Source organism: Aegilops tauschii, chromosome 7 (genome assembly GCF_002575655.3).
Source record: "Aegilops tauschii subsp. strangulata cultivar AL8/78 chromosome 7, Aet v6.0, whole genome shotgun sequence".
In the NCBI taxonomy this organism is placed as follows: domain Eukaryota; kingdom Viridiplantae; phylum Streptophyta; class Magnoliopsida; order Poales; family Poaceae; genus Aegilops; species Aegilops tauschii.
The window spans coordinates 495,656,724-495,679,668 of record NC_053041.3 but is presented as its reverse complement, the minus strand read 5'-3'; the positions used below and the strand labels follow the sequence as shown (position 1 = coordinate 495,679,668).

Here is a 22,945-nt window from a genome sequence, read left to right as displayed (position 1 = left end):
TCAACAAGTACTTTTGGAGACACCTGTAGAGCACCTTTATAATCACCCAGTTACGTTGTGACGTTTGGTAGCACACAAAGTGTTCCTCCGGTAAACGGGAGTTGCATAATCTCATAGTCATAGGAACATGTATAAGTCATGAAGAAAGCAATAGCAACATACTAAACGATCAAGTGCTAAGCTAACGGAATGGGTCAAGTCAATCACATCATTCTCCTAATGATGTGATCCCGTTAATCAAATGACAACTCATGTCCATGGCTAAGAAACTTAACCATGTTCGATTAACGAGCTAGTCAAGTAGAGGCATACTAGTGACACTATGTTTGTCTATGTATTCACACATGTATTATGTTTCCGGTTAATACAATACTAGCATGAATAATAAACATTTATCATGAAATAAGGAAATAAATAATAACTTCATTATTGCCTCTAGGGCATATTTCCTTCAGTCTCCCACTTGCACTAGAGTCAATAATCTAGTTCACATCGCCATGTGATTTAATACCAATAGTTCACATCACCATGTGATTAACACCCATAGTTCACATCGTCATGTGACCAACACCCAAAGGGTTTACTAGAGTCAATAATCTAGTTCACATCGCTATGTGATTAACACCCAAAGAGTACTAAGGTGTGATCATGTTTTGCTTGTGAGAGAAGTTTAGTCAACGAGTCTGCCACATTCAGATCCGTATGTATTTTGCAAATTTCAATGTCAACAATGCCCTGCACGGAGCTACTCTAGCTAATTGCTCCTACTTTCAATATGTATCCAGATTGAGACTTAGAGTCATCTGGATCAGTGTCAAAACTTGCATTGACGTAACCCTTTACGACGAACCTTTTGTCACCTCCATAATCGAGAAACACATCCTTATTCCACTAAGGATAATTTTGACCGTTGTCCAGTGATCTACTCCTAGATCACTATTGTACTCCCTTGCTAAACTTAGTGTAGGGTATACAATAGTTTTGGTACACAGCATGGCATACTGTATAGAACCTATGGCTGAGGCATAGGGAATGACTTTCATTCTCTTTCTATCTTCTGTCGTGGTCGGGCTTTGAGTCTTACTCAATTTCACACCTTGTAACACAGGCAAGAACTCTTTCTTTGACTGTTCCATTTTGAACTACTTCAAAATCTTGTCAAGGTATGTACTCATTGAAAAAACTTATCAAGCGTCTTGATCTATCTCTATAGATCTTGATGCTCAATATATAAGCAGCTTCACCGAGGTCTTTCTTTGAAAAACTCCTTTCAAACACTCCTTTATGCTTTGCAGAATAATTCTACATTATTTCCGATCAACAGCATGTCATTCACATATACTTATCAGAAATGCTATAGTGCTCCCACTCACTTTCTTGTAAATACAGGCTTCACCGCAAGTCTATGTAAAACTATATGCTTTGATCAACTTATCAAAGCGTATATTCCAACTCCGGGATGCTTGCACCAGTCCATAGATGGATCGCTGGAGCTTGCATATTTTGTTAGCACCTTTAGGATTGACAAAACCTTCTGGTTGCATCATATACAACTCTTCTTTAATAAATCCATTAAGGAATGCAGTTTTGTTTATCCATTTGCCAGATTTCATAAAATACGGCAATTGCTAACATGATTCGGACAGACTTAAGCATAGATACGAGTGAGAAACTCTCATCGTAGTCAACACCTTGAACTTGTCGAAAACCTTTTGCGACAATCCTAGCTTTGTAGATAGTAACACTACTATCAGCGTCTGTCTTCCTCTCGAAGGTCCATTTAATCTCAATGGCTCGCCAATCATTGGGCAAGTCAATCAAAGTCCATACTTTGTTCTCATACATGGATCCCATCTCATATTTCATGGCCTCAAGCCATTTTGCGGAATCTGGGCTCATCATCGCTTCCTCATAGTTCGTAGGTTCGTCATGGTCAAGTAACATGACCTCCAGAACAGGATTACCGTACCACTCTGGTGCGGATCTTACTCTGGTTGACCTATGAGGTTCGGTAGTAACTTGATCTGAAGTTTTATGATCATCATCATTAGCTTCCTTACTAATTGGTGTAGGTGTCACAGGAACCGGTTTCTGTGATGAACTACTTTCCAATAAGGGAGCAGGTACAGTTACCTCATCAAGTTCTACTTTCCTCCCACTCACTTCTTTCGAGAGAAACTCCTTCTCTAGAAAGGATCCATTCTTGGCAACGAAGTAGTTTCCTTTGGGTATCCTATGAAGACACATTTCTCCGATTTGGGTTTGAGCTTATCAGGATGAAACTTTTTCACATAAGCATCGCAACCCCAAACTTTAAGAAATGACAACTTTGGTTTCTTGCCAAACCACAGTTCATATGGCGTCGTCTCAACAGATTTAGATGGTGCCCTATTTAACGTGAATGCAATTGTCTCTAATGCATAACCCCAAAACGATAGTGGTAAATTGGTAAGAGACAACATAGATTGCACCATATCTAATAAAGTACGGTTGCGATATTCGGACACACCATTATGCTGTGGTGTTCCAGGTGGCGTGAGTTGCGAAAATATTCCGCATTGTTTCAAATGAAGACCAAACTCATAACTCAAATATTTTCCTCCACGATCAGATCGTAGAAACTTTATTTTCTTGTTATGATGATTTTCCACTTCACTCTAAAATTATATGAACTTTTCAAATGTTCCAGACTTATGTTTCATCAAGTAGATATACCCATATCTGCTGAAATCATCTGTGAAGGTTAGAAAATAATGATACTTGCTGTGAGCCTTAACACTCATCGGACCGCATACATCAGTATGTATTATTTCCAATAAGTCAGTTGCTCGCTCCATTGTTCCGGAGAACGGAGTCTTAGTCATCTTGCCCATGAGGCATGGTTCGCAAGCATCAAGTGATTCATAATCAAGTGATTCCAAAAGCCCATCAGCATGGAATTTCTTCATGCACTTTACACCAATATGACCTAAACGGCAGTGTCACAAATAAGTTGCACTATCGTTATTAACTTTGCATCTTTTGGCTTTAATATTATGAATATGTGTATCACTACGATCGAGATCCAACAAACCATTTTCATTGGGTGTATGACCATAGAAGGTTTTATTCATGTAAACAGAACAACAATTATTCTCTAACTTAAATGAATAACCGTATTGCAATAAACATGATCAAATCATATTTATGCTCAACGCAAACACCAAATAACACTTATTTAGGTTCAACACTAATCCCGAAAGTATAGGGAGTGTGCGATGATGATCATATCAATCTTGGAACTACTTCCAACACACATCGTCACCTCGCCCTTAACTAGTTTCTGTTCATTTTGCAACTCTCGTTTCGAGTTACTACTCTTAGCAACTGAACCATTATCAAATACCGAGGGGTTGCTATAAACACTAGTAAAGTACACATCAATAACATGTATATCCAATATACCTTTGTTCACTTTGCCATCCTTCTTATCCGCCAAATACTTGGGGCAGTTCCGCTTCCAGTGACCAGTCCCTTTGCAGTAGAAGCACTCAGTCTCAGGCTTAGGTCCAGACTTGGGCTTCTTCACTCGAGCGGCAACTTGCTTGCCGTTCTTCTTGAAGTTCCCCTTCTTCCCTTTGCCCCTTTTCTTGAAACTAGTGGTCTTGTCAACCATCAACACTTGATGTTTTTCTTGATTTCTACCTTCGCTGATTTTAGCATCGCGAAGAGCTTGGGAATTGTTTTCATCATCCCTTGCATATTATAGTTCATCACGAAGTTCTAGTAACTTGGTGATAGTGACTAGAGAACTTTGTCCATTACTATCTTATCTGAAAGATTAACTCCCACTTGATTCAAGCAATTGTAGTACGCAGACAATCTGAGCACATGCTCACTGATTGAGCTATTCTCCTTCATCCTTTTTAGGCAAAGTACTGTCAGAGGTCTCATACCTCTCGACACAGGCATGAGTCTGAAATACTAATTTCAACTCTTGGAACATCTTATATGCTCCATGACATTTCAAAAACATCTTTCAAGCCTCGATTCTAAGCCGTAAAGCATGGTGCACTAAACTATCAAGTAGTCATCATATCGAGCTTGCCAAACGTTCATAACGTCTGCATATGCTCCTGCAATAGGTCCGTCACCTAGCGGTGCATCAAGGACATAATTCTTCTGTGCAGCAATGAGGATAATCCTCAGATCACGGATTCAATCCGCATCATTGCTACTAACATCTTTCAATTTATTTTTCACTAGGAACATATAAAAAATAAGCGGGGAAGCTATGCGCGAGCTATTGATCTACAACATAGATATGTAAATACTATTAGGACTAAGTTCATGATAAATTGAAGTTCAATTAATCATATTACTAAAGAACTCGCACTTAGATAGACATCTATCTATCTATCTATACCTCTATTACCTATACTAATTACAGACTCCCAAGAAATTACCATGTTAATTAGAAATTAGGAGTCGTAAAAAAAACAATAGATGCGAGAAGAATCGGATTGTAAAGTATTCTGTTGTCCCTTCCCTTCGTTTTTCTTTTTTTTCTCCCCATGATGGCCCCCCGTGGAAAACCAAATCTCTAGCCCACCGTCCTTCCTCTCCACTATTTCCATCTAATCCCCATGGAATTATTCCATCGTCCTTTCCTCTCTCGAATCCCAACCAAACTAATGTAAAGCAAGCAGGGCATGGATCTCAAAAAACAAGAGGGGCCATGGATCTGGCATGGTAAGGAGGCTTACTGCCTCAAATTCGTTTTACCGATTTAGATCTGATTCGTTCCTAAAACTATTTTGCATTAATTACGTTTTTGCCGTTTTGCCATCCAATTTTTTTAATTTGGATTCTAATTAAATTGTTTTGCATCTCTCTTCTGATCTGGTTGTGCTCGAAGTCAACCTAATCACGATTTGGATCAAACTCTCAATCTTCTGATGTACAATTTCAGGTTGTGCTCGGATTCAACCTAATCACGATTTGGATCAAACTCATAATCTTCTGACGTACAATTTCTGGATGCCTCATCGAGATCGGACTGGAGCACAACTATGCCCATCAGGTGTACTTATAATTAATATCTCTTGACTATATCGGGAGGCACAAGTTTTCTAACGCCCTAGCCCCAGTTTCCCAGGTCACATCTCTCCCAGGAGCAAGGGCAGCCATCGCACAAGAATCTGTTTCAATTGCAGACTACATGCTCAGATCCATGCCATAGCATATAAATCATGTACGCCATGGATGCATGCATAAATATGTACAATTGTGTAACCTGATCAGCAAGCTAGGACGTCAGACAGGTAAATATTCATTGGTGCAATCATATCTTTCTACAAATGTATAGATCTTCCACTGCCACGTTTATCTTCTATTCTCCACCACACGGAAGTGGAATATTTGTAAAACTTGTGCTGGGATAAGCTGGTCAATGCAAGTTAGCAAAGCGTCTGAGGAAAAATAGACAACTGACGAGTTCTAAAAGATTGATGATACTGTGATTCATATTGAGTGAGTATATCGAAAGGAAGTAAATGAGTACAGATACCATGGTTGCTAATAGTTACAACTCTTCGAATATACAGGGATAGAAAATTTAGTTTTACACTACGGGGTGAGAAGGTCAACAAAATTGATGTGGATTCGTTCTGTCATGTACTGTCATAGTAACATCAAAAACTGTCCGATATTTTATATTTGTGTATTTCATATTAAAAGGAAATAATTAATGCTATATGTGTATATTTATTTTACAGGAAAGTTAATATCAAGTGCATACAAAGTAATCGCTGTCATATATAGGTGCTAACAGAGTTTATGTCGATTTGAATACCATCAGCTAATCGTGTATCTTTCTGTCTCCTGTGGAGATGGGGGTGAAACATAAATTGGTTAGCAAACAGGAGAAAGAGAGATCAAAGTAAAGACTTCATAGCTCTTATGGAGACGAGGCGCCGATTTTCTGTATGAGAAAGCATAATCTGGAGAGGTATCAATTGTAGCACTAAATTTTTATATGCACTGAACACCGAGCAGAATTCTCTGATTGAAGAATGAACATGCGTGCTCTTAGCTTATTTCCTTGGAACAATGATGTAAGATGATTCCTTAATTTTGATTTTCATTTGATGCAAACATACAGATACAATTCAATAAGTTAATAGCAAATCCATATGCCATGATATAAAATATATGTTTGTAGAAGCTCTATGTTAGGAGCTCCTTCCAATTAAAAAGATATAGAAGTAACTTACACGTTTTTGTATTCCAGGTTAAAGTTAACAATACATCACCAGCCTGAAACCTAACAACTCATCAACTTAGTTATGACGCTATCCTAACTGTTAAGAGAAATAATTGAAGAAGATGCAGATTATCATCCGGATGAGCTCTACAAACAGCTGGTACATGACAATGTCTGTGTGCTGGAACGAGAAACTCACACACTAACAAAGGTACGGTCTCTGATGGTATGGTCTCTGATGTTAGACAAGCTATGATCTGTCATGCTAATCTTGCATGTTCAGAACTACTAGAATCAAATTTGCTCAAAATATTATAGGTGTATCAACAACATGCCCTTCTATTACAAGTTCTTCAGTGAGGATTAATAACATGCCCTTCTATTACCATCAAATTATTATATGGTGTATTCATAACATGCTATGGTCTCTATGGTGTATTAATCCTCACTCAAGAACACATAATAGAAATACTGTAATGAATATCTGAAATAAATTTTATATCTATCAGCAAATACAAACTACCCAGTGATTTTTATTGTAGGTAATTAATATTATCTTACGCAAGTTACTATCAGTGGTCTAATTTGACCAATTGTTGTCTTTGGTTAGAAAGGAAGAAAAAAATTAGAGACCACCCTTCCAAATTTTGTACCAATAATAGTTGTCTTTTGTAAAGATCTTTTTCTAAATATTTTACTTCATGATCAGTGGTCCAGCTCGCACAATTCTCTAATATATTATATAAATTGTTTTAACTTTTCAAAGTGACCAAATTGTACATAGATTGCTGATTATTGTGCGCTAATGTTGTCTTAGTAGTGCTCGCACTCATTAATCTCTGGATTGTTCTGCAGAGCTCTCCTTCAATACTTTCTATGATTGTGATGAAATTCTGAAGAACAATTCCTATGTCTGTGCTATCACCTGGTAATTTCCTTAGTAAGGTGATTCTAATAAACTATACAATTTAAGACTATCTGCGATACAGTGTATTCATATAAGAACCATGGAAAATTCTAATTGTTCATTAATTTTGTATCCAATTTTGGGAAGAGATAATAATGCCTTTTAAGTCATGTGTTTTCTGTCATGACTATAATTGTGATTTGGTGTACCTCTGAATTTGGATCATTTTTATTAGCATTTAGTATAAGAAAATATACATTCTTCATAAGAATACCAAAATTTGCATGTTTCTAATACTATTGGTTCAAGAGACTAATATAATAAATTTAGTTTATATATCCACATGTTGTGTATCTAATAAATGATTTAGTACCTTTATCTTTATGTGTTCTACAGAATACTAGGTCGTGCAGATGGACAGGTTGACGAATATCGTCTGTGATACTTCCGTTCCTCCAATTGATCTATCTGGTAATGGTCACGGGTTGGCTGGCCGTCGCTGACACCAACTAGAGGACGCAGCGGCGCATGATGATCTTATTGCTACACTTCCTAAGAGCAGCAACGTGATTAAGTCTATCAGAGAAGTGCTAGTTCATGCCGATGAGTGATGATTGTCAATATAGCTTACATGTGGCTGCGGAAGCATAAAAAGCACGGTAATAAGAAAGGATTGATCAGGGTAACGTACTAGCATTGCAGTTTTTGTACTGGCTCTTAATTTATTTGCTTTTCAGTGGATATTGTTGATTCAATTGAAGAGATTTTTGTGCAGTTTGTATTGTTTGACACGTTTCTGCAAAACGCAAGTAATTGCTACAGTACCATTTAGGTTGGTCCAGGTAAAGATGCACGTACACAACCTTCAACTATTTTCTTCCGGTGGGACACAAGTACAAGGATTTAAGCACCTAGATTGATTCATGGAGGATGCACCAAACGAGGCTGGCTAGCCTAAGCTTGCTACTGGATCGACCGGCCAGAAGAAGGGAACACACGGCCGCAAACCCATGTCTGAAAGGGACAAGGCCGCTAAGTAATATATCCCAGCTTGCTCTAACAATTAATTTCCTGTGCTTCCTGATGTTATTTACTAACTGAACTTAGGAACGCGAGAAACGTCATAGTGTAATATGACTCGCTGGAGCAAGATTAAATTGTTGGACCAAGGTCTACATCTATATTCCCTTATGTTTTTCACTTACATTGTTTGTTGTCCTATCCATTTTTATGGCATTCCTAGCAAAAGAAGAAAAAAACAAGGATGATTTTAAATGACAAGCAAGAAAATGTATTGAGAATATCCTTGGCTTATTTCTTATTTGCTACCCAGATTTTGCTGCATCCAACATGTCATCCACAGAACATGATCATATCAATGTATGCTAAACCAAATATGCAAAGCTGCTGCTTGCAAAACATGATGTATACCAACACGTTTATTTACCAGTCTATTTTTGTTTATGGGTGTAATTATGGTTTTGTTGATGTACTCGACAATAGAAACATTATCCTCCTTGGCATAATATGTTATTCTCTACCGCCTATCTTCATGTTGTTAACTGAAGTTTACAATTTTCATATACGCTCTAATGAGCACTGTTGATGAGATTGCACCCATTCTTAATTACTTGCATGCACCCTATCAATAACATTTTCCTAAGCTGCAAACCGAATCCATATAATCTCTCCTATCACTATCTTTCCTTTCACGAACATTGTTGTCGTAGAAAAACAATTTCAAAATAAATAGTTTGGTTCATCCAAATTTTGTAGCTCATAAAATTGTAATGTGGGGAGCAAGTCAATACAAATCATTACCTTCGCGAAAGCATCATGGCGGGCAAGGGTACATGAACACTTTTAAGTTTGTATGTAACCTCTACATGCTTACCTTGGAGTAGTGCCATTACTATTATCTACCAACATCTAATGATTTTTTTTAGCCTCTTCTCTTATCTACCAACATCTCTCAGTGATATACACCCCCTAGAAATATTTATGTTTATAATCCTAAACTTTCATGATGCATTTAGATTCAGAATAACTTTTCAAATGTAATATTTAACTATAATAATATGAGCTTTATTTAAGTGTAAAATAGTGGCTAGCCCGTGCATTTGCACGGGTTGACGACTAGTCTCTCTAATCATCTAAGTGATCACGTGATCCAAATCAACTAAACCATGTCTGATCATCACGTGAGATGGAGTAGTTTTCAATGGTGAACATTACTATGTTGATCATATCTACTATATGATTCACGCTCGACCTTTCGGTCTCAGTGTTCCGAGGCCATATCTGCATATGCTAGGCTCGTCAAGTTTAACCTGAGTATTCCGCGTGTGCAACTGTTTTGCACCCGTTGTATTTGAACGTAGAGTTTATCACACCCGATCATCACGTGGTGTCTCAGCACGAAGAACTTTCGCAACGGTGCATACTCAGGGAGAACACTTAAACCTTGAAATTTAGTGAGAGATCATCTTATAATGCTACCGTCGATCTAAGCAAAATAAGATGCATAAAAGATAAACATCACATGCAATCAATATAAGTGATATGATATGGCCATCATCTTATGCTTGTGATCTCCATCTCTGAAGCACCGTCATGATCACCATCGTCACCGGCGTGACACCTTGATCTCCATCGTAGCATCGTTGTCGTCTCGCCAACTATTGCTTCTACGACTATCGCTACCGCTTAGTGATAAAGTAAAGCAATTACAGGGCGATTGCATTGCATACAATAAAGTGACAACCATATGGCTCCTGCCAGTTGCCGATAACTCGGTTACAAAACATGATCATCTCATACAATAAAATATAGCATCATGCCTTGACCATATCACATCACAACATGCCCTGCAAAAACAAGTTAGACGTCTTCTACTTTGTTGTTGCAAGTTTTACGTGGCTGCTACGGGCTGAGCAAGAACCGTTCTTACCTACGCATCAAAACCACAACGATAGTTCGTCAAGTTAGTGTTGTTTTAACCTTCTCAAGGACCGGGCGTAGCCACACTCGGTTCAACTAAAATTGGAGAAACTGAGACCCGCCAGCCACCTATGTGCAAAGCACGTCGGTAGAACCAGTCTCGTGTAAGCGTACGCGTAATGTCGGTCTGGGCCGCTTCATCCAACAATAACGCTGAACCAAAGTATGACATGCTGGTAAGCAGTATGACTTGTATCGCCCAGAACTCACTTGTGTTCTACTCGTGCATATAACATCTATGCATAAAAACCTGGCTCGGATGCCACTGTTGGGGAACGTAGTAATTTCAAAAATTTCCTACGCACACACAGGATCATGGTGATGCATAGCAACGAGAGGGGAGAGTGTTGTCCACGTACCCTCGTAGACTGAAAGCGGAAGCGTTAGCACAACGCGGTTGATGTAGTCGTACGTCTTCACGATCCGACCGATCCAAGTACCGAACGTACGGCACCTCCGAGTTCAGCACACGTTCAGCTCGATGACATCCCGCGAACTCCGATCCAGCAGAGCTTCACGGGTGAGTTCCGTCAGCACGACAGCGTGATGACGGTGATGATGTTGCTACCGACGCAGGGCTTCGCCTAAGCACCGCTGCGATATGATCGAGGTGGAATATGGTGGAGGGGGGCACCGCACACGGCTAAGAGATCAAGAGATCACTTGTTGTGTCTAGAGGTGCCCCCCTGCCCCCGTATATAAAGGAGGGAGGGAGAGGCCGGCCCTAGAGGGGGCGCGCCAAGTGTGGGGAGTCCTACTAGGACTCCCAAGTCCTAGTAGGATTCCCCCTTCCTTTCCGGAGTAGGAGAGAAGGAAAGAGGAGGAGAGGGAGAAGGAAAAGGGGGCTGCACCCCTTATCCAATTCGGACCAGAGGGGGCGCGCGCGCCTCCTTCCTTTTGGCCTCTCTCCTCTATTCCCGTATGGCCCAATAAGGCCGAATACTTCTCCCGATGAATTCCCGTAACTCTCCGGTACTCCGAAAATACCCGAATCACTCGAAACCTTTCTGATGTCCGAATATAGTCGTCCAATATATCGATCTTTACGTCTCGGCCATTTCGAGACTCCTCGTCATGTCCCCGATCTCATTCGGGACTCCGAACTACCTTTGGTACATCAAATCACATAAACTCATAATACAATCGTCACCGAAACTTTAAGCGTGCGGACCCTACGGGTTCGAGAACTATGTAGACATGACGGAGACACGTCTTCGGTCAATAACCAATAGCGGAACCTGGATGCTCATATTGGCTCCTACATATTCTACGAAGATCTTTATCGGTCAAACCGCATAACAACATACGTTGTTCCCTTTGTCATCGGTATGTTACTTGCCCGAGATTCTATCGTCGGTATCTTAATACCTAGTTCAATCTTGTTACCGGCAAGTCTCTTTACTCATTCCGTAACACATCATCCCGTAACTAACTCATTAGTTACAATGCTTGCAAGGCTTATAGTGATGTGCATTACCGAGTGGGCCCAGAGATACCTCTCCGACAATGGGAGTGACAAATCCTAATCTCGAAATACGCCAACTCAACAAGTACCTTCGGAGACACCTGTAGAGCACCTTTATAATCACCCAGTTATGTTGTGACGTTTGGTAGCACACAAATTGTTCCTCCGGTAAACGGGAGTTGCATAATCTCATAGTCATAGGAACATGTATAAGTCATGAAGAAAGCAATAGCAACATACTAAACGATCAAGTGCTAAGCTAACGGAATGGGTCAAGTCAATCACATCATTCTCCTAATGATGTGATCCCGTTAATCAAATGACAACTCATGTCCATGGCTAGGAAACTCAACCATCTTCGATTAACGAGCTAGTCAAGTAGAGGCATCCTAGTGAGACTATGTTTGTCTATGTATTCACACATGTATTATGTTTCCGGTTAATACAATTTTAGCATGAATAATAAACATTTATCATGAAATAAGGAAATAAATAATAACTTTATTATTGCCTCTAGGGCATATTTCCTTCACAAGCAAGGCCGCAAAGGAGGGGCCACGAGGCCGCGGGCTCAAGGCGCCACGGAGGCGAGCGCACCTCTCCAACCAACCCCGCACTAGGGGCGGCGTGCGGGCTCATGGCGCTCAAGGCCAACGGGGAAGTCAAGGAAAGAGGAGGCTGCTCCTCAGGAGATGTAGCGGCCTTGGCGGAAGGGACCCTGAAGGACCACTGTCAGGAAGGAAAGCGACACTCAGGAAATCACGAAGATGCAGTACTTACTCGTCAATGGCGATGTACTTCCTCTGCTTCAATGCCCGAAGATGCCACCGCCGCCGCTCGGGGACCTCTCCCTCTTCTGGAGCTCCTTGAAGTCCACGCAGAGCCGACCAAAGCGTTGGACATGGCGTCCAGTGCGAGGTGCGGCAGAAGAAGCGCTTGAAGGGGCAGCCCCAGGGGCGCCAAGCTGAGGAGGGCGGACGGGCGCCATGTCGCAGCGACCAGCCGAGGTCTCAGGAGCCTCGGCCTCAGGAGTCGCACGCTGCGTCACCCCCGCAGCTGCCGCCCTAGGACAAGAATCGCGGACTCCTGAGGGCGACGCCTCGGGAGTCCCAGGTGGCATCGGTACCATGGTGCTAGTGCCACCGGCCTCGGACAGTGCTCGCCCCCCTGCTTCCACACTCGGGGCGAGCCCGGCGCCAGCAGCGAAGAGGGGATCCACGTTGACGGGGTTCTCGCGGGGCCCCACCAGGCCATCTGGGCGCCGCCCCCACTCGTCAAAGGAAGGCATGTGCTCCACAAACTCCTCCTTGTTCGAGCAGCGGTACAGCAGACAACTCTTCCCAGGCATGTCGTCCGGCAATGGGACGCCCGTCAAGACCCCAAGCACCGTCTGCCGCGTCTCAAGAGGGAGCCCGGACTCCTGAAGCCTCATATGGTCCTTGCTGTTGAGCAAAGCCCACATCGGCCGGGAATGGCGCTGAAGCGGGGCAACTCGGCGGTGGACGAACTCCTTCACCACCATAGGCGCAGTCACACCACGGTCTTTCAGCCTCTTCAGCCTGAGCCAGATGGGGACAAGGCAGGGGCTCGTGAGCTTCTCGTGGCTCCAACCGGATTTGGGGACGGCAGGCGCCAGCGAAGGGTGGAGCAGAGGGCTGAGCACTCCGACATAAACAAACACCTATCATGTGCGAAACCCGCTCATGGATGGAGGAAACTCGAAGTCGATCCCGCACCTGTTGTCGCAGCCACGGCATGGAAGCTCAGGCATCCCGAGCTCTGTCGGGGGTCAATCAGATGCAACCAGAAGAAGTGGCGAAGAAGGGCCACGGAAGGGGCAATGCCCACCATGGCCTCACACACAAAGGCGAAGACGGCAAGGAGGGTCACGGATTGGGGTCAATATGGAGCATGTGGATCTGATAGTGTTCCAGCACTGCGTTGAAGAAGGCGGAGAAAGGAGGGACCACACCGGCCCAAAGGGCGTCGATGAAGAACGGGACCTCGGTGGCTGCCCGGTCAATACGGGCGCGAGACGCAGGCCAGACCATCGTCTTCCCCACTCATTGAAGCTGGTGGCGAGCATGGGACGCACCTTGCCCATGGCCTCATCGTTGAGCACCAGCGATCGGCCAAATGCGGGCTCGACGGCCGGAGGCGCACTTGTCGAAGACAGAGGCTTCTTCCCCTTGTCCGCTTGTTTCAGCACCATGGCGATGGAGTGGGCAGAGCTCGGGTCAGATCGAAAGGAGGAGCGGAGTTCCGGGGAAGTAGGGAATTAGGAGAGTACGGAGTAGACAATGGAAGAATAACTGTGTAGGGTGCGGTGGCCGCCTAGCCAGGCGGGTATCAAGGCAGCGTGGGGAAGCGGAGACGCCCACGTCCAATCAACCGCCACGCGTCGACCAGGGCCGCAGGCTATTGGGGCCAGCGGCGCTCCGCACTTGACCTTTGGCTTCGCCTCAAGCCAAGCCCGAGCGCGCCTTGGGCCCGGGGGCTACTGTCGGCGTTCTGGGAATGGGGGTCCCCAGACTTGCCTGCCTGCGGCCCATGGCGTGGCTCAGCGCGTAGGCCCGTACGACCCATCTTCACCAACAAGCATTCAAGACCCTCGTGAGGCGGATGACACAAGACCTCCTCAGGAGCGGCCTCACCAGGTTGGCTCGCGAGGGGCGGAAAGATCAAGGCAAGGCAAACCTCGCGAGGTTCTCGTGACGTGAGCCATGACGATCAAGATCAGGCGGGCGCCAGCGCGCGCAGTGTCCTTGTTTCCCCTTTGGTGCTAAGGAAGCAAGCGCAGGCGCGGAGTACCGAGGCGTCAAGCAAAGGTTTTCATATCGGTGCAACGAGACCAAGACCAGCAGGACGGCAAGACGGAGGTCATCATGGAGCCCAAGGCGGCGTCACCACCAGAGCCTTTGGCAGGCGAAGACCGCTTTTGTCAGGATAAGCTGTACTAGTTGTCCCCTTTCAAATTGGCCGTTGTTGGCTCCCTTCCCGCTCAATATTTGGGGAGAAGACCAGGGCCTCTATAAATAGGACCAGCCACCACGGTAGGAGGGGATCTGATCTAGAGTAATCCTCACCCACACACAGAGCGCAAGAACACCCCAACCTCAGGAGGTTGTTCTTCCCCTTGTAACTGGTCATCCATAGCCCAAGAGGCAATCCACCACCACCACACTGGAGTAGGGTATTACACCACAACGGTGGCCCGAACCAGTATAAATCTTGCGTCCCTCGTGTTGTGAGTTCGTTGAGTTTGCCCTTGAGATCTTAGCAAGCTAGGACGTGGATCGATAGGGGGAGAACTTCGCGCGCACCCCAGAGTTCGAACCTTAAGGGTTTTGCCGGAACCCGTGATCCGACACCCGCTGTCACGGGAGGGTAGGACAAAAGATGTCATGTAAGTTCTTTTCCATAAGCACGTATGACTATATTCGGAATACATGCCTATGTTATATTGATGAATTGGAGCTAGTTCTGTGTCACCCTATGTTATAACTGTTGGATGATGAATGCTATCCGACATAATTACCCATCATTGATCCATTACCTACGAGCTCGTTTCACATTGACCTTTGCTTTGTTACTTTTCCGTTGCCACTGTTACAATTGTTACAAAACTGCTACTGTTGCCTTTGCCACTGTTATCGCTACTTCCATACTATTTTGCTACTAAATACTTTGCTGCAGATATTAAGTCTTTCAGGTGTGGTTGAATTAAAAACTCAGCTACTAATACTTGAGAATATTCTTTGGCTCTCCTTGTGTCGAATCAATAAAGTTGGGTTGAATACTCTACCCTCGAAAACTGTTGCGATCCCCTATACTTGTGGGTTATCAGGGTTCATCCAAGTACCTACAAGGGTTAGATAACATGCAAGGGTACAAGTATAGATCCAAGACATATGATCATCATCATAAGAGCGATATCAAGGATTAGTCAAAAAGGCTCATGCCTTGCATGTATCCAAATGGAGTTTCTACTCCAAGTTTGAAGCATAAATGATATTCAATTCACCTCTCAAACGGCAAAATACTTTCTCATCAAGCGGTTTGATAAATATATTTGCCAATTGCTTATCGATACGAACATGCTTAAGATTGATGTCTCCTTTAGCAACATGATCTTGAATGAAATGATGACGAACTTCAATATGCTTGGTTCGAGAATGTTGCACGGGATTATGAGCAATTAGTAGCACTTTCACTATCACAAAGCAATGGAACATGTCTCACATGTATCCCATAATCCTTAAGGGTTTGGGTCATCCAAAGTAATTGAGAACAACATGATCCAACGGCAATGCATTCCGCTTCAGCAGTGGATATGGATACAGAGTTTTGTTTCTTGGAGGACCAAGATAAAAGGGATCTACCAAGAAATTGACAATTACCCGAAGTGGACTTTCTATCAACCTTGTCACTGGCATAGTCTGAATCGGAGTAGCCAACAAGATCAAAAGATGACCTCTTAGGATACCAAATGCCAAAGTTTGGTGTATGAATTAAGTACCTCACTATCCTTTTCACGGCCTTATGATGACATTCTTTAGGGTCCGCTTGATATCGTGCACACCTGCACACACTTAGCATAATATCGGGACGGGAGGCACAAAGATATAACAATGATCCAATCATAGAACGATAAACCTTTTGGTCAACCGGTTTGCCATCCTTAGTCAAGTCAAGTTGTCCACTAGTAGGCATGGGTGTTTTCATACCTTTGCTCTCTTGCATGTTGAACTTTTTGAAAAGATCCTTGGAATACTTTTTTTGAGAAACAAAGGTACCTTCCTTAGTTTGATTGATTTGCAACCCAAGGAAAAATTTGAGTTCACTCATCATAGACATCTAACTTCTCCAACATTAGCCTTCCAAAATTTTCACTAAAATGGGGGGGGGGGGTTAGTAGAACCAAATATAATATCATCCACATAAATTTGGCACACAAATAATTCACCACTAACCCTTTTAGTAAAAAGTGTAGAATCAATCTTCCCAATTTCAAAGCCTTTTTCAATAAGAAACTTTATCAAGCATTTATACCATGCTCTAGGAGCTTGTTTAAGACCATAAAGAGCTTTGCGAAGTTTGTACACATGATTAGGTTTCTTAGGATTTACAAAGCCGGGAGGTTGTTTAACATATACTTCCTCCTCAATTTCTCCATTTAGAAAAGCACTTTTAATGTCCATTTGGTATAAAGTGATATCATGGTGATTGGCATAAGCAAGTAAGATGCGTATGTACTCAAGTCTAGCAACGGGGGCATATGTCTCACCATAGTCCATACCTTCGACTTGAGTGTAGCCTTGAGCGACGAGACATGCCATCTTGCGTACAACGTGTCCATCTTCATCTTGCTTATTCCGAAACACCCACTTGGTTCCAATGACATTGTGCTTGTCGTCGGGCTTTTCAACCAATGTCCACACTTGATTCCTCTCGAAGTTGTGTAGCTCTTCGTGCATGGCGTTCACCCAATCCAGATCCTCAAGAGATTCTTCAACCTTCATGGGTTCAACACTAGAAATGAATGAGTAATGTTCAAAAAAGTTAGCCAACCGAGTTTTAGAGCGAGTGATTTTCCCGGTATGAATGTCATCGAAGATTTGTTCGATGGGATGATCTCTTGTAACTTGCTCTAACTCGTGAGAGCTTTTGTTTAGGTTGAGGTGGAACATCCTCTTCATTGTTTTCTTCTTCTTCTCCTTCTTCATTGTTGTTGGCATTATTGTTCTCTTGTGGAGGTGGAGAGGCAGGTCGAGGTGGTTCATCTTGTTGCACTTCCTCATTAATTTCCTTTGTCTTGACGTGTTCCACTTGTGGATGCCTCCAAGTCAACTTGTGGTTCACCTTGGTGTGAAGTTGTGGCTTCCACTTGAATGGACGAAGTACTCTCCTTCACCTCTGTTGGGCGAATCTTGCCAATGGACAAATCTTGGATTGCTTCCGAAGGATCTTTGTCTCCTACATCAATTGGCAATTGCTCTACTTGCGAGCCGTTAGATTCATCAAACTTCACATCTACCGTCTCTTCAACCTTTTGGGTGAAATTGTTGTAGACATGGTATGTATGAGAGTTTGAGCCATAACCGAGTAGAAAACCTTCATGAGATTTAGGAGTAAATTTCGAACGATGATGCTTATCAAGAATGTAGCACTTTGAGCCAAATACTCGAAAGTATCCAACTTGGGGTTTGTTACCGGTGAGAAGCTCGTATGCCGTTTTGCCGAGAAGCTTGTGAAGATATAGCCGATTCGTAGCATGACAAGCTGTCTCAACCGCTTCCGCCCGAAAATGTTTTGGCGTCTTGTATTCATCAAGCATTGTTCTTGCCATCTCAATGAGTGTCTGATTCTTCCTCTCCACAACTCCATTTTGTTGAGGCATGTAGGTAGCCGAGAACTCATGTGAAATCCCTTCTTCATCAAGAAAGGTATCCACATTGGCGTTCTTGAACTCCATTCCACTATCGCTTCGAACCTTCTTGATCTTTAGTTCAAATTGATTTTGGGCCTTCCTAGCAAAGTTATTGAAGATCTTTTGGACCTATGATTTATCATCAAGAAAGAACACCCACGTAAATCTTGAAAAATTGTCAACAATGACCAATCCGAACGAGTTACCACCGAGACTCTTGTAGGCGTTGGGACCAAAAAGATCCATGTGAAGTAGCTCAAGCGGTCTTCTCGTGGTCATGATGTTCTTCACAAGATGACTTCCTCCAACTTGTTTTCCTGCTTCACAAGCACTATAAAGTCTATCCTTGTCAAATATGACATCTTTAACACCAAAGATATGATCACCTTTAATAAGCTTATCAAGATTTCGCATGCTGACATGACCTAACCTTCTATGCCATAACCAACCTTTCACTACTGGAATCAGGATCTTTGCCGTCAGCCAGCTCTTTGCCGTCTGCTAGCTGACGGCAAAGAAGGTCTTTGCCATCAGCTTAAAAAAAGCTGACGGCAAAGACCATGTTTGCCGTCAGCCAGCTCTTTGCCTCTACTAGCAGACGACATAGAAGCTTTGCCGTCTGCTAGCAGACGACAAAGAGGGAGGGTGGCCCACTAACGAGAACCACCTAACGGCCACTTTCTTTGTCGTCCGTGAGCAGACGGCAAAGAGAATAGCCAACCTAACGGTCATTTCCCCTCGGCCCACCCCACTAGCTACGCTATTTTCCGTCTGCTAGCAGACGGCAAAGAAATTAAACCTAACTAAAAAAGATCGGCCCCGCCCCATCCCCCTCTCTCTCTTCCCCTCACCTCACCTGTGCCACCCCCGTGCCCGCCGTCCCTGTGCCCGTCGGCCCCGCCGCCGACCCCCACCGCCCCCGCCGCCCTGACCCCCACCGACCCCGCCGCCCTCAACCACCACCACCCCCAACGCACCCGACCCCCACCGCCCCGCGCCCCCGACGCCCCCGACCCCCCGCTGCCCCGGCGCCCCGCCGCTCAGGCTGCCCACCGCCCCGCCGCTCCGCCCCGCGTTCCCGACGCCCCCAACCCCCCGCCGCCCCGGCACCTCGCCGCCCATCGCCGCTCCCCCCTGCCGCCCAGCGCCGCTTCGCCCCTGGTGAGGTTTCTTTCCTTTTTTGTCTTTTTGTTGCTGTTTTTTGATATAGGTTAATTAGTTAGTGATACGTCTCCATCGTACCTACTTTTCCAAACACTTTTGCCCTTGTTTTGGACTCTAATTTGCATGATTTGAATGGAACTAACCCGGACTGACGCTGTTTTCAGCAGAACTGCCATGGTGTTATTTTTGTGCAGAAATAAAAGTTCTCGGAATGACCTGACACTTCACAAAGAATATTTTTGGAATAAATAAAAAATACTGGCGAAAGAATCAACACCAGGGGGCCCACACCCTGTCCACGAGGGTGGAGGGCGCGCGCCCTGCTTCGTGGGCCCCCTGAGGCTCCACCGACCTCAACTCCAACTCTATATATTCACGTTCGGGGAGAAAAAAATAAGAGAGAAGGATTCATTGCGTTTTAAGGTACGGAGCCGCCGCCAAGCCCTAATCTCTCTCGGGAGGGCTGATCTGGAGTCCGTTCGGGGCTTCGGAGAAGGGAATACGTCGCCGTTGTCATCATCAACCTTCCTCCATCACCAATTTCATGATGCTCACCGCCGTGCGTGAATAATTCCATCGTAGGCTTGCTGGACGGTGATGGTTTGGATGAGATTTATCATGTAATCGAGTTAGTTTTGTTAGGGTTTGATCCCTAGTATCCATTATGTTCTGAGATTGATGTTGCTATGACTTTGCTATGCTTAATGCTTGTCACTAGGTCCCGAGTGCCATGAATTCAGATCTGAACCTATTATGTTTTCATGAATATATGTGAGTTCTTGATCCTATCTTGCAAGTCAATAGTCACCTACTATGTGTTATGATCCGGCAACCCTGAAGTGACAATAATCGGGACCACTCCCGGTGATGACCGCAGTTTGAGGAGTTCATGTATTCACTAAGTGTTAATGCTTTGGTTCGGCACTCTATTAAAAGGAGGCCTTGATATCCCTTAGTTTCCAGTAGGACCCCGCTGCCACGGGAGGGTAGGACAAAAGATGTCATGCAAGTTCTTTTCCATAAGCACGTATGACTATATTAGGAATACATGCCTACATTACATTGATGAACTGGAGCTAGTTCTGTGTCACCCTCTGTTATAACTTTTGCATGAGGAATCGCATCCGACATAATTATCTATCACTGATCCAATGCCTACGAGCTTTTCACATATTGATCTTTGCTTAGTTACTTTGCCGTTGCCACTATTACAATTACTACAAAACTGCTACTATTACTTTTGCCACCGTTACCGTTACTTCCATACTACTTTGCTACTAAATACTTTGTTGCAGATATTAGGTTTTCCAGGTGTGGTTGAATTGACAACTCAACTGCTAATACTTGAGAATATTCTTTGGCTCCCCTTGTGTCGAATCAATAAATTTGGGTTGAATACTCTACCCTCGAAAACTGTTGTGATCCCCTATACTTGTGGGTTATCAGTTAGTTAGTTAGTTTTTTAGGTTAATTAGTTAGTTGTTTTACCCTACTGTACATAGGCTAATTAGTTAGTTAGTTATTTTTTAGGTTAATTACTTAGTTAGTTTTTTTGGTTAATTACTTAGTTAGATAAGCCCAAGAACAAGAAAAGAAAAGAAAGAAAGAAAAGAAGACCTAAAAGGACTAGGAGGAGAAAACATAGAAAAAAGAAGAAGAAAAAAGAAAACAGAAAAAGAAGAAAGAAGAACTAAAGTCTACTGTCGCTGGGAGAAGCTTATTTCCACAGTTGTCGCAACTAAACCAAGTGTAGCTGGCGCTACCGCTGCCGTTGGAGATGCGACGGATATAATAAGTCGGTCATAACCCCTCTTTAGTGTGGTTTGGTTTAGTTGTGACATCAATGTTTTCATGTTCTTCGTCAATCACCATTCCAGATAATCTGCCTTATTCTCGTAACTTGTCTCGAGCAAGGGAATAAGCCAACCGTTTGCTTTTCGATTGAGGGCAATGCTTGCTTTTTGTCATTTTTAAGTGATGATGACACTAATTGTAGCTATAGTGGGGAAGGAGTGGTGATCGACCTAGCCACTATCATTATCCGGCCACATTCCAAATGCAACCCATTTTAATACACTTTTTACTCGCAATCCGCTTCAACCACCGTGGGGTGTATTATTGGTCTCACGATGTGGTTCCTACTACAGCTAGTGTAGGATTCAAGTAGTTGATCCCGTTTACCTTCATTATGAAAGACCATTGTTTGGGTGCATCCAAGTGCTAAGAGCAACCCAAACGTTGTTAAGCAAACGTACGAGACCAAATGTCCACGGACACGTCTGCCGTATCCAGATGCAGCGATAGAGGAGTAAGTCATCAAAGCATAGACATCAAATAAGGGCCGGTTCTTTTAGCGCTTATAGCTAACTGTGGAAATAAGCTGCCCTCCCCAACTGATTTTAGAAACCCAACATAAATAGTTTAGACAAGAGGAAGAAGGAAAATAAGGAAAACGAAGAAGAAAAAGAAGACAAGAGGAAGAAGGATAAGAAGGAAGAAGAAGAAGAAAAAGAAGTAGAAGTGGAGATGAAAAAAATAAATAGAAGTAGAAGATGAAAAAAAGAAGTAGGAAAAGTAGAAAAAGAGGGTCGCCGAGTGGTCGAGGGCTCGAGGATCAAGGGGAAAAGGAGTCGAGGGTCTAGGGGTCGAGGATCGAGGTGTCGAGGGGTCGAGGATCGAGGGGAAAAGGAGTCGAGGGTCTAGGGGTCAAGGATCGAGGTGTCGAGGGGTCGAGGGTCGAGGGAAAAAGGGGTCGAGGGGTCGAGGATCGAGGAAAAAGGAGTCGAGGGTCTAGGGGTCGAGGATCGAGGTGTCGAGGGGTCGAGGGGGAAAGGGGAAAAGGGGTCGAGGGGTCGAGGTCGCCGCCCCGACCACCTGACCCCGACACCCCAACCCCGACACGACACCCCGACCCCGCCTCGACACCCTAACACCGCGACCCCGACACAGCACCCCAACCCCAACACGGCACCCCGACCCCAACACACTTAAATATTTTATTATGTTCATGATGATGGTACACACTTAATTATTTTATTATGTTTATGTTGTACTAATTTCGTTTACTCTTTGTCATTGCAGGTGTTGACAGATGGTGGGCGCAGGTCGAGAGCGCTCCGAGCCTCCTTCCTCGGCGCGTGCTAGGAGGGCTGCTATTATTCCACCCCAGCACCTTCGGAGAGCGCTGGTAGACAGCATGACGACGCCGGCAGGCGCTTCTTCTTCGACCGGGAGAGGTCGGGGGAAGCCCAACAGGGCTGCTAGAGGTGGACGTGGCGGCGGGAGAGGTAGGAAGGCTGCTGCGCCTTCCTCGCCGCCACCCCTAGCTGATTCTCCGGACCACCGGAGTGCTTCGTCTCAGGTGGACCTGTCAGACTTGGACCCATCTCGGACTTCGGTCCACGAGCCTCGGGCCGACGAGCCTCGGGTTGCCGAGCCTTCGTCCCACGAGACTTGGGCCCCAGAGTCTTCATCCCACGTGACTCCGGAGACTAGTGGCTATGCTGATGGCGAGGACACCTTTTCTCACGATAGTTATAGCGAGGGCGAGCTGGTTGAGGGGGGCAAGAAGGTATACCAGCGTGGTGGTACGAAGCTCCCGGCCGTGCCGGCGACCCGCGATCACAAGTGGTTGATTGAGCCTAACGGGGAGAAGTAAGTGCATTTACTCTTTTTTAACCTTTGTCCTTCATGTTTCTTAAAATTAATATCTAATGTGTTGGCCTTTTCATACTG

At 44.2% G+C, this 22,945-nt stretch overlaps 1 long non-coding RNA gene across 4 annotated transcripts; it reads left to right on the top strand.

The window, feature by feature from the left end:
* The first annotated feature begins 4,525 nt into the window (after positions 1–4,525).
* On the top strand, positions 4,526–7,925 carry LOC109784560 (uncharacterized). Of its 4 annotated transcripts, none has more exons than XR_005761861.3 (7): positions 4,526–4,731; positions 4,952–5,062; positions 5,138–5,303; positions 5,757–5,989; positions 6,272–6,455; positions 7,100–7,189; positions 7,548–7,925. It is a non-coding gene; the product is annotated as an uncharacterized lncRNA (long non-coding RNA). The 4 variants fall into 4 exon arrangements; XR_005761863.3 differs by having other exon boundaries at positions 5,130–5,303; positions 5,871–5,989; XR_005761862.3 differs by having other exon boundaries at positions 5,130–5,303; positions 5,840–5,989.
* The last annotated feature ends 15,020 nt before the right edge of the window (positions 7,926–22,945 follow it).